Genomic DNA, 10,825 nt, shown 5'->3' with positions numbered 1-10,825 from the left:
CGGAGCGGAGCCGCGTGTGTACGAGGTGTACGGAGCGGAGCCGCGCGTGTACGAGGTGTACGGAGCGGAGTCGCACGTGTACGAGGTGTACGGAGCGGAGTCGCACGTGTACGAGGTGTACGGAGCGGAGCCGCGCGTGTACGAGGTGTACGGAGCGGAGCCGCGCGTGTACGAGGTGTACGGAGCGGAGCCGCGCGTGTACGAGGAGTACGGAGCGGAGCCGGGCGTGTACGAAGTGTACGGAGCGGAGCCGTGCGTGTACGAGGCGTGCGGAGCTGCGCGTGTACGAGGCGTGCGGAGCCGCGTGTGTACGAGGCGTGCGGAGCCGCATGTGTACGAGGTGTACGGAGCGGAGCCGCGCGTGTACGAGGTGTACGGAGCGGAGCCGCGCGTGTACGAGGTGTACGGAGTGGAGCCGCGCGTGTACGAGGTGTACGGAGCGGAGCCGCGCGTGTACGAAGTGTACTTAGCGGAGCCGCGCGTGTACGAAGTGTACAGAGCGGTGCCGCGAGTGTACGAAGTGTACGGAGCGGAGCCGCGCGTGTACGGAGCGGAGCTGCGCGTGTTCGAGGCGTACGGAGCGGAGCCGCGTGTGTACGAGGCGTGCGGAGCCGCGTGTGTACGAGGCATATGGAGCGGAGCCGCGTGTGTACGAGGCGTACGATGCGGAGCCGCATGTGTACGAGGTGTACGGAGCGAGCCGCGTGTGTAGGAGGTGTACGGAGCCGAGCCGCGTGTGTACGATGCGGAGCCGCATGTGTACGAGGTGTACGGAGCGGAGCTGTGTGTGTACGAGGTGTACGGAGCCGAGCCGTGTGTGTACACTGTATACAGCTGTATACTTCCCAGGTTCGGTGGGAGAAACCGCGGCTCTTTATCAGATTGTACGGCACGGAGCCATGTGTGTGTGGAGCCTTTTGTGTACAGAGCAGTGTATATGCAGCCATGTGTGTACGGAGCGGAGCAGTGTGTGTATGGAGGGGAGCAGCGTGTGTACGCTATATACAGCTGTATACCCCCAGGTTCGGTCGGAGACACCGCTGCTCTTTATCATATGTAGAAGAACTGACACTGGACACTCGGTAAAACTGTGCTCGGACGTCTCCTGTTTCTCGCACAGATATTGATAACATAAGATGGAGTCAGACGAACCCTCCTACAAAACCTGATAACAAAGTCATTACTACAGGACTGGATGAGAAAGGGATTTATTCTACAAGAAACGCTGGGGCCACAAATGAGAGAATCCGGGCCCCGTGGCTGGATACTCCGGGCCCCCGGCCAGGGCCGGCTCCAGGTTTTTCTGGGCCCCGGGCGAAAGAGTCTCAGTGGGCCCCTTTAACACATACCACGATTCATGATGCAGAGATACGGCGGAGAAATATATATATATATATATTACAATGCAAAGATTTCACTTCTTACATTACATGAGCGATATCTATTGTAAATTCCACAATAGCTCAGAAACCGGTGAATCGCTCCACACAGAATACTGGCCCCCATATAAGGCTCCATACGGAATACTGGCCCCCATATAACGCTTCATACGGAATACTGGCCCCCATATAAGGCCCCATACGGAATACTGGCCCCCATATAAGGCCCCATAAGGAATACAGGCCCCCATATAAGGCCCCATACGGAATACTGGCCCCCATATAACGCTCCATGCGGAATACTGACCCCCATATAAGGCTCCATGCGGAATACTGGCCCCCATATAAGGCTCCATGCGGAATACTGGCCCCCATATAAGGCTCCATACGGAATACTGGCCCCCATATAAGGCTCCATACGGAATACTGACCCCCATATAAGGCCCCATACGGAATACTGGCCCCAATATAAGGCTCCATATGAAATACTGGCCCCCATATAAGGCTCCATACGGAATACTGGCCCCCATATAAGGCCCCACACGGAATACTGGCCCCCATACAAGGCTCTATATGGAATACAGGCCCCCATGTAAGGCTCCATACGGAATACTGGCCCCCATATAAGGCCCCATACGGAATACTGGCCCCCATATAAGGCTCCATACGGAATACTGGCCCCCATATAAGGCTCCATACGGAATACTGGCCCCCATACGGAATACTGGCCCCCATATAAGGCTCCATACGGAATACTGGCCTCCATATAAGGCTCCATACGGAATACTGGCCCCCATATAAGGCTCCATACAGAATACTGGCCCCCATATAACGCTCCATACAGGATACTGGTCCCCTTATAAAGCTCCATACTGGATACTGGCCCCCATATAACGCTCCATACAGGATACTGGTCCCCTTATAACGCTCCATAAAGGATACCGGTCCCCTTATAACGCTCCATACAGGATACTGGCCCCCATATAATGCTGCATGCAGGCTGTTACCCCCCACATAATGCCCCATACAGGCTGTCCCCCCCTTATAATGCTCCATGCAAGCTGTTACCCCCCACATAATGCCCCATACAGGCTGCCCCCCCCTTATAATGCTCCATGCAGGCTGTTCCCCCCCACATAATGCCCCATACAGGCCCCCCCCTTTTAATGCTCCATGCAGGCTGTTACCCCCCACATAATGCCCCATACAGGCTGCCCCCCCCCCCTTTATAATGCCCCATGCAGGCTGTTCCCCACCTTATAATGCCCCATGCAGGCTGTCACCCCTCCTCTTTATAATGCCCCATGCAGGTGACTCGCCCCCTGGGCCTGTGCTGTGCAGGGGGATACCCGGAGCCGGATCGCTGTTGTAGGATGCTGGGGGTTGTAGTCTCCGTGTGGCGGTGACCCGGTCCGTGCCCAGGGTGGTCAAACCAGTGGCAGTCTATTGGTGTTATAATTGTCCGACTACGCCACCCGTGGATTGCGGTCAGTGGGGACCGCCGCTGCGCTGCAGACCGCTGAGGCTGATGTTGTTTGCGCAGCTAAGTTTGGGATGACTCCCCACGGGAGAAGTATTGCCTCAGGGCAGCTAATGTGAGAGATGATGGGAGTGATGGTGTGAGCGTCCCAGTACTAATGGTGCTGGTGCGGCGAGGAACCACAGAGACGAGCAGTTGCAGTTTTTAATGCTTTACTCACAGTTGTTGTTCAGGTCAATGCTGCAGGCGATGACTGCCCAAGCCGTGCTGCGTCCACCAGGTGAGGGACTCGGTCAACTCCCAGGCAATTCCAGAGTGTGGTTCAGAGCTCCCTTCTTTTCCCTTTCTCTGGCCGTCCCCACCAGTGACCCACCTTTGTCCAGCTTCCTCGGGCCTTCTGTTGGCGAAACCTCTCCCGGTTTCCCTGACCCTATACGGTATGCCTTTCTGGTGGATGTAGTGAGGGGTCGCACCAAGATGTGGTAACAACCTCCGGTCTTTGGCTGAGGAATCTGTTGCCTCCACCAATTTGGGTTCCGGTACCCTGTTCTGCCAACCCGTCACCCGCAATCTCCTGGGTCCTTAGGGTTCCTTCTCCCTTCGTGTCTCTGGGCCTTTCTCTGTGTTCCTGTTCCTTGCTTCCTTTCTTACTGTCCTTTCTGTTCATTCTCCTTTCTCTCTCTCTCAGGCTCCAGCCTCCTGACAAGGCCTGCCTGCAGAGCAGAGCCCATGCAGGGGCTCTGCTTCCTGTCTTCTCCTCTCACTGCACTGGCTGAACTGAACACTGTCCTAAGATGGTGCCCACCTTATATACCTCCTTCTGACACCCGAGCCCAGGTGACTAGCAACCAATGGGCTCCTACCTATGCCCAGAGACCCACCCCTATCTGCTCCTACACCACTGGGTTTTCCTCCCCCTCCCCACTCCAGCCAGGAACAGAAGCTGTCGTGCCTGCACTTCTGTGGGAGCACCGTTGAGCTGTCCCTCGGAAATGGGGTGTGTGTGGTGCATGCAGCCTAACGAGCCCTGGTCCACACTCCATCCTTACCCGGGAGTGGAATATCACACCTCTGGTCTGAGGTGCAATACCTCTGTAGCAGCCAAGCCCTCGGGGTGCTACACAGGATGTCCCCCCCTCTCTTTATAATGCCCCATGCAGGATGTTCCCCACCTTATAATGCCCCATGCATGCTGTCACCCCTCCTCTTTGTAATGCCCCATGCAGGATGTCCCCCCCTCCTCTTTATAATGCCCCATGCAGGATGTCCCCCCCTCCTCTTTATAATGCCCCATGCAGGATGTCCCCCCTTCTCTTTATACTGCCCCATGCCTCCATACATTAAAAAAAAAAAAAATCAAATACTCACCTCCCTTCTCCTCACCTGCTACCTGCTGCCCGCTGCTCGGGTCCGAACTCCAGCGTTGTCGGCGTCTTCCCGCTCAGCGCTCCCTGTGACGGCTCAGGGGAGGGCCCGGTGTAAAGGCGTCACCGCGCCCTCTGACCTGAGACGTCACAGGGAGCGCAGAGCAGGAAGACTGCTGATCTGCGGAGGCACGGGGAGAGGTAAGTATCCAGCTGCCGGGGCCCTGAGCAAGCGGCGGAGAAGGGCGAGCGCTGACACCGCTCTCCTCCGCCCATAGCCCAGCGGGGTGCGCGACCGCCAGTGGGCCCCTTTGCCTGCTCAGGGCCCCGGCATTTCCCCGGGTGCTGACGCCGGCCCTGCCCCCGGCGTGTTAGGAGCAGACGGGGTCTTTGTCCCTGGAGCTTCTCCGCTCGGTATAATGAGACTCTGATCTTGTTCTTATAAAGAGGGTTGGAGTAAAATAGAAGCTGCCTGAATATGAGGACCTTGTCTGATCTCTATGTCCTTGTGTACAGAGCTATGGAGATAGCGCTATTCTCTGTATAATAGATGTGATGTCGCTGGAGCCCTAATATTCCTCTACAGGGGTCTCTGTAGAGATAATCTTACCCCAGCATTATGGATTGGGAGACGGAGAAAAAGGGATTAGGGGCATTTTATTGTAATTTCCCCTTAAAATTAAAACTGTAATAAAAAATAACTGATTATAGAAAGTGTTTCGTTTTCCCACCATGTTGTCTGTAGAAGTACAGAGCCGAGGCTGAAGATACTTTATCTCCAGAAGTCTACAAAAGAGGGAGGATTGGCAACTCTGAATGTCCTTGTCTATTTTGGGATTGGGAGTTAGGAAAAGGGGCAGGAGGACATTTTGGGATTTGTTTTGGGGGCAAGAGATGCAATATTTGTCCATATAGTGTAAATATATGAATACAGTTCGGTCCAGAAATATTTGGACAGTGACTGAATCTTTGTGATTTCAGCTCTGCAGGCCATCTGGATTGAAAATAAAACAACTGAGAGAATAAACAAAAATATCCTGTGAAACATTTAGGAATTATAATCATTTTTCTCCTCGTTTCAGGGACTCAGAAGTAATTGTAGAAATTAACTTCACCATGAATGTTCACGTTTAATACTTTGTAGAGAATCCTTTGCAGCAATGACGGCCTGAAGTCTGGAAGCCATGATGGGGTTGAGATCTCGTGACTGACGCGGCCATTGCAGAATATTCCACTTCTTTACAGTAAAAAATTCCTGTGTTGCTTTCGCACTATGTTTTGGGTCATTGTCCATCTGTATTGTGAAGCGGCGATCATGTGACTGCTGTCCATGTGATCTTCTTCTCCTCCCAGCCACATGACCGTGACTATAATGATGTGATTGTACATCACTTCCCATTATGCCACCACATTACTCATTATCATGTGATTTTTTTTTATGTGCTAATTACGTCAGCACTTCCAGTATTGGCGCGTCAGGGTGAAATGACTACTTCCTCCGATGTGTTGGTCACATCACTGGCCACATGAAAGCGGCATCATCAGTCATGCGCATTGTCACCTTGTTTTCAGTGTGCGGACCATCTGATGATAGCATCTGAAGTCACAACAGCTTCTTGAATGATGTTCCATTCATTTTGTATGTGAAGGAATCCACATGTGTTACAACTGTTTTGATTGGGTCCTACATGTAAATAGCCTGGTTGTTCAGTCCACCATCAACCCATGACAAAGCCAGGTGCAAAACGCGCGTCGGGTGCGTTTTTTTCGTTTGGACTGATGAGGTTACTTTATGCCACTGTGCATTTCTTACACTTTAATATTAATATAATATAATGATGGTCTGCTTCACCTCCATTGAGAGCTCTTTTCTGTGTTATGTGTTCACAACAACAGTTTCCAAATACAAATGCCACACCTGGAATCAGCTCCAGAGTCCAGACCTTTTTACCTGCTTAATTGATGATGGATTAATGAGGGAAGAGCCCATAAAGCCAATGAAAGAGCTTTTGAGATACTTGTTCAATTTCTTTTGGTCCCTTGTAAAAGATACTGCTCCGTATTAAAGAGCTGTAATTCCTAAACCCTTACTCAATAGGATGTGAATACCCTCAAATTAAGGCTACGGCCCCACTATCAGTTTTTGTTCAGTATTCGGTCAGTATTTTTTCTCAGGAGTGGGAGCTAAAACCAGGTGAGGAATAATCAGAGAAACGGTATAATAGAAACAAGTCACCAATTCTGCATTTATCACCCACTCCTGGTTTTGGCTCCCACTCCTGAGAAAAAATACTGACCAAATACTGATAGTGGGGCCGTGGCCTTAAGTGGAGAGTCAACACTCTAACCCCATCCAGCGGTCAGCGCTCATAGCCAGTGAGCATTTCTGCTACACACAGACGACATGATGATCGCAATTTCTAGTCTCCTATAGAGACTATTGAAGTGTAAAGTAAAAAAGATGTTTTTAAAAATATTACAAAAATATAAAAGTTTAAATCTCCCCCTTTCGCCTTATTCAAAACAAAACAATAACAAAAAAAAACAAATATACACATATTTGGTATCTCCGCGTTCAGAGTTGCCCAATATATAAATATATAAAAAGAATTAATCCGATTGGTAAACGGCGTGAGTAGAAAAAAATCAAAATGCCAGAATTACGTTTTTTTGGTTGCCGCAACATTGCAATGAAATGCAATAACGGGTGATCTAAACATCGTAACTACCCCAAAATGGTATCAGTAAAAATGTTTGGTGCACAAAAGAATAACCCCTTACCCGGCCACAGATCCTGAAAAATTGAGACGCCATCAGTCTCGGAAAATGGCAACTTTTTTTTTCACCACTTTGGATTTTTTTTCATCACTTAAATAAAAAAGAACCTGTACATGTTTGGTATCTACGAACTCGTAATGACCTGGAGAATAATAATGGCAGGTCAGTTTTACCATGTAGTGAACATGGTAAAAAATATAATAAATTCTGAAATTGCACTTTTTTTGCAATTTCACCACCCTGAATTTTTTTCCCATTTTCCAGCACACGTTTGGTAAACCCAATGGTGTCGTTTAAAAGTACAACTCATCCTGCAAAAAACAAGCCCTCACATGGCCATATTGACGGGAAAATCAAAAAGTTATGAGAAGAAGGGAAGCGAGAAACGAAAACGCAAAAATTGAGAAACTCAAAAGGGGTAAAGGGGTTAATATAAAATATTTCTAAAAAAAAAAAAATATATAGAAAAAAGTTAGAAAATATATATATTTTTTATTTCTTTCACATAGGCATGTAAGAAAACTAGCGTATGGATCTTTTCCAGCCTGGGTGCCGGGTTATCTGACCCATCCATCCGGTGTTGTTCATATGGTGCGAAATCCCTTCCCAGATTCCCTGAATTCCTACATGGGATGTAAATTCCCTCACAACCGACCCGCTGAATTCACGGCTTATCAATGAACATTTACATTTTGTTCATATTTATCTAGAACTTTGGTTTTACTAATTATGTCGGAAAGCTGTTTAAATGGTTAACATTTCTGATGAATTGTATCATTTACTTTAGTTAAATGTACAATAAAGATTTTTGGCAATGTTCACACTCTGCATCTGAGGCTGAATGGTCCACAATGTACAGTATATAATCAATGTCTTATAGCATTTTATAGAGAAATTCATAAACATTTAGATATATATACAGTGAGGGAAATAAGTATTTGATCCCTTGCTGTTTTTGTAAGTTTGCCCACTGACAAAGACATGAACAGTCTATAATTTTAAGGGTAGGACGGATGGACTCTAGATGCCTGGTTCCCACCGTGAAGCATGGAGGAGGAGGTGTGATGGTGTGGGGGTGCTTTGCTGGTGACACTGTTGGGGATTTATTCAAAATTGAAGGCATACTGAACCAGCATGGCTACCACAGCATCTTGCAGCGGCATGCTATTCCATCCGGTTTGCGTTTAGTTGGACCATCATTTATTTTTCAACAGGACAATGACCCCAAACACACCTCCAGGCTGTGTAAGGGCTATTTGACCAAGAAAGAGAGTGATGGGGTGCTACGTCAGATGACCTGGCCTCCACAGTCACCAGACCTGAACCCAATCGAGATGGTTTGGGGTGAGCTGGACCGCAGAGTGAAGGCAAAAGGGCCAACAAGTGCTAAGCATCTCTGGGAACTCCTTCAAGATTGTTGGAAGACCATTTCCGGTGACTACCTCTTGAAGCTCATCAAGAGAATGCCAAGAGTGTGCAAAGCAGTCATCAAAGCAAAAGGTGGCTACTTTGAAGAACTTAGAATATAAGACATATTTTCAGTTGTTTCACACTTTTTTGTTAAGTATATAATTCCACATGTGTTAATTCATAGTTTTGATGCCTTCAGTGTGAATGTACAATTTTCATAGTCATGAAAATACAGAAAAATCTTTAAATGAGGTGTGTCCAAACTTTTGGTCTGTACTGTATATATATATATATATATATATATATATATATATATATATATTGATTCACAATCAGTGTTGCTTCATAACTGGACAGGTAGATTTCACAGAAGTGTTATTGACTTGGAGTTACATTATGTTGTTTAAGTGTTCCCATTATTTTTTTGAGCAGTGTGTATATATATATATATATATATATATATATATATACATATATATACAGTATATATGTATATATATATATATATATATATATTATATATGTATATACACTGCTCAAAAAAATAAAGGGAACAATTAAACGACACAATGTAACTCCAAGTCAATAACACTTCTGTGAAATCTACCTGTCCAGTTATGAAGCAACATTGATTGTGAATCAATTTCTTCTGCTGTTGCGCAAATAGAACTGACAACTGGTAGAAATGATAGGCAATTAGCAAGATACCCCCTATAGAGGAGTGGTTCTGCAGGTGGTGACCACAGACCATTTCTCTGATCTCATCCTTTTTGGCTGTTGTTTTGGTCACTTTTTCATTTTGCCATTTGCCAGTAGCATGAGGCGGTGTCTACAGTACAACCCACAGAAGTTGCTCAGGTAGTGCAGATCATCCAGGATGGCACATCAGTACGAGCTGTGGCAAGAAGGGTAGCTGTGTCTGTCAGCGTAGTGTCCAGAGCATGGAGCAGATACCAGGAGATGTGGAGGGAGCCATAGGAGGGCAACAACCCAGCAGCAGGACCGTTACCTCCTTTGTGCAAGGAGGAACAGGAGGAGCACTGCCAGAGACCTGCAAAATGACCTCCAGCAGGCCACAAATGTGCATGCGTCTGAACAAACGGTTAGAAACCAACTCCATGAGGGTGGTATGAGGGGCCCAACGTCCACAGATGGGGGTTGTGCTCACAGCCCACCACCGTGCAGGATGCTTGGCATTTGACACAGAACACCAGGATTGGTAAAGTACATGTGACAGATGTGACAGAGTCTGGAGACGCCGTGGAGAGCGATCTGCTGCCTGCAACATCCTTCAGCATGACCGGTTTGGCAGTGGGTCAGTAATGGTGTGGAGTGGCATTTCTTTGGAGGGCCGCACAGCCCTCCATATGCTCGCCAGAGGTAGCCTGACTGCCATTAGGTACCGAGATGAGATCCTCAGACCCCTTGTGAGACCATATGCTGGTGCGGTTGGCCCTGGGTTCCTCCTAATGCAGGACAATGTCAGACCTCATGTGGCTGGAGTGTGTCAGCAGTTCCTGCAAGATGAAGGCATTGAAGCTATGGACTGGCCCGCCCATTCCCAGACCTGAATCCGATTGAGCACATCTGGGACATCATGTCTCGCTCCATCCACCAACGTCACGTTGCACCACAGACTGTCCAGGAATTGGCGGATGCTTTAGTCCAGGTCTCGGAGGAGATCCCACAGGAGACCATCCACAACCTCATCAGGAGCATGCCCAGGCATTGTAGGGAGGTCATACAGGCACGTGGAGGCCACACACAATGCTGAGCCTCATTTTGACTTGTTTTAAGGACATTACATCAAAGTTGGATTAGCCTGTAGTGTGTTTTTCCACTTTAATTTTGGGGGTGACTCCAAATCCAGGCCACCATTGGTTAATAAATTTGATTTCCATTAATGATTTTAGTGTGAATTTGTTGTCAGCACATTCAACTTTGTGCAGAACAAAGTATTCAATGAGAATATTTCATTCATTCAGATCTAGGATGTGTTATTTGAGTGTTCCCTTTATTTTTTTGAGCAGTGTGTGTGTGTGTATATATATATATATATATATATATATATATATTTATATATATATATAGTGTGGAGACACGAGGGTCAGTGGGTGCTGGCCCGGCTGTCTTTAGAAAACCATATGCACCAGGGATCATCCCACTGAATGCCCGCTCTCCTTTCCCGTGGGCAGTACGCTACTCAGACCAAACAGTGTGAGGGTAACAAGGTGTGGCAATAATTTATTGCACCAACACCAGCCAGTCACATACAGTACAACCCCAGCAACTACATGAAATAATGCAGATGGCATAGGCTCACCTTTCCGCTGGCTGTCAGCAGCTGTGACTTCGGAGCATCCAGGGCCGACTACCCCAAGTTTTGGCCGCCAACCACAGAGAGAAGGTAGCCG

The sequence above is a fragment of the Phyllobates terribilis genome, unplaced genomic scaffold (assembly GCF_046119375.1).
Source record: "Phyllobates terribilis strain yellow unplaced genomic scaffold, ASM4611937v1 Scaffold_335__1_contigs__length_2066515, whole genome shotgun sequence".
Lineage (NCBI taxonomy): Eukaryota > Metazoa > Chordata > Amphibia > Anura > Dendrobatidae > Phyllobates > Phyllobates terribilis.
Note: the sequence above shows the minus strand (reverse complement) of the source record.